Raw genomic sequence first — 2,500 nt, forward strand, 5'->3', positions numbered from 1 at the left:
CCCCGGGTCCTATGTTCCCCGGGTCCTATGTTCCCCGGGTCCTATGTTCCCCGGGTCCTATGTTCCCCGGGAGCGTAGCTATGTTCCCCAGGTCCTATGTTCCCCAGGTCCTATGTTCCCCAGGTCCTATGTTCCCCAGGTCCTATGTTCCCCGGGTCCTATGTTCCCCGGGAGCGTAGCTATGTTCCCCGGGTCCTATGCTCCCCGGGTCCTATGTTCCCCGGGCGCCATGTTCCCTGGGTCCTATGTTCCCAGGGTCCTATGTTCCCTGGGTCCTATGTTCCCAGGGTTCTATGTTCCCCGGATCCTATGTTCCCCAGGTCCTATGTTCCTTGGGTCCTATGTTCCCCACAGGGGCGGTTTTAGGAAATCTGAGGCCCTGGGCAAGAAACAATTTTGAGGCCCCCTTTAAATAATTAATTAATAATCGATAATGTATGCAGGCAGTGGCGTAACAACTGAACCCATAAGCAAGATTATCTAGGTGGGCCCCATATTCAATCAATATTTATATAGCACATTATCATACACAACTGTCATTCAGTGTGCTAAAGAGTAGGCTAAAGAAAGAGAAGAGAGAAAAATATATTGCTAGATAGTAGATAACTATCACCAAAGGCAGATGAAAACAAAGCTGTTTTTGATTTTCTTTTGAAATCATACTGTTGGGGCAGGTCTTATTTGGACATCTAGATGGCCCCAGCAGGCAGCATAATGACTATGCCATTTCACCCTATCTGGATTTGACCCTAGACACTACCAGGGAAGACCTAAGGCTAAGGATGATATTGCTCTAGCACATCCACAATATCCTATATTTAGAGCCCAAGACATTTAGTGACTTAAAGACTATCAGGACTGCTTTAAACTCAATTCTCAAAACAAAACAAAAAAAAACCCTCACTGGTAGCCAATGAAATGACCAAATAATGGATTGTTGTGATCTCTTTTGCTATTTAGAATTCTAGCAGCAACATGTGGATAAGTTTCACATGCCTGAGTGACTTTTGGGGAATGCCTGTAAGGGCAGGCTATTACCTACAATAGCCGACTCTGCAGGTAATAAAAGCAGAGATTAATTTCTCCCTAAGGTGACAAATGATTTAGTTATGCTGTTGATGTGAGCATTCAGCCTGCAACACGTGAGAAATAGCCAGGACAGACCCACACTCGTTCCATAAATGGCCAAAGAAGAATGAGACAATTTGCGGTAGAGGGTTGATTACAAAAGAAAACTTGAAAAACAAATGGTGATGCGCCTCTTGAACGAAAACATAGCTCACAGCACAGCACACCGATGAAAACACATTCAGGAGTCGACACACCACCGTGCACCATAACGCACACTGCACTCTTGAGCCAGTGAACACCCGATACAGAGGAAACGGTGACTGAAGTAGAAACTATTGTGTTTCAGAAACCGAAATTAGGCAACAAACGAGAAACAACAGGCACCTTGCGCCAACTGCGCGTGCACACATCTGTTGAATAGTTAACAAGTCCCTCTCTAGTTCTAACTAATAACTATATCACTCACAACTCTGAAGTGACCTAGCTTGCTTCGTGACGTGATATAACAGCTAGAATAGCCAAACTTCCGTCATGCTAACCAGAAATAAATGCAGCAAACCGACACGGGAGCCGACATTAGAGCTATCAACTTTTGACTAGTTACACAGAATGACAACAATGCGTGAAGTATGACATGATACGGTATCAAAATTATGCTGCGGCGGACATAATGATTGAAAGGAAAAAACCCCTACCGTGCCTTCTTTGTAGCTTCTGTACAACATATCTTCTGAATATCCATTATGGTCATGCTAGCACTGGCGATTGAAGTGACTTGGTCATTTTACAATCCTGTCTTTGAAGTAGAGGAGCGCGGAGCACAAAGTAACGCAGGGCAATTTGTAACACGGACTTTTTATCAAGATGCACAAATCATGTTCTGCCTACTTCCATAAACAAGGTCAAGAAGGCATGTTACAACATAGGCAAACGACTGAGTTTTCACTAATAACCATGACTTAATGTGGCTTATTATCAAGAAAGGACAAGCTCCCTCGCGTCAGGGCCGAATCAGCTCTCTCTAGGGCAGGCTGACATTCGAAATAACGGTAGAACGTTGCCGATGCAACTGGCGCTCTCTCCACTACCGGTATAATATATCCCACAATTCAAGGCCGCAATGTACAAAAATAAATCAAAGAAAATCCACATAAATATCGTTCTTTTATGGTCTTCATTTCTATTTTAAACATATATTTGTACTATTCTACCACCCATGTGACCTACAGTTGCTAAAAGTAGCCTACTATTAATTTTCTTGTGGCATAATGTTGAGTTAAAATGTAAGTCCCACCGTCATGCTGAAGTGTGCCACTGGTTATATATACAAGATGCTATTGATATGAAAAATGTAATATGTGAGTCGCGCGAGAACCGCCAACTTGCAGAGTGGTAAATCTCGAAGGAACCGCAACTTCGTTCTAGGGGG

This window comes from Engraulis encrasicolus, chromosome 13 (assembly GCF_034702125.1).
Source record: "Engraulis encrasicolus isolate BLACKSEA-1 chromosome 13, IST_EnEncr_1.0, whole genome shotgun sequence".
NCBI classification, from domain to species: domain Eukaryota; kingdom Metazoa; phylum Chordata; class Actinopteri; order Clupeiformes; family Engraulidae; genus Engraulis; species Engraulis encrasicolus.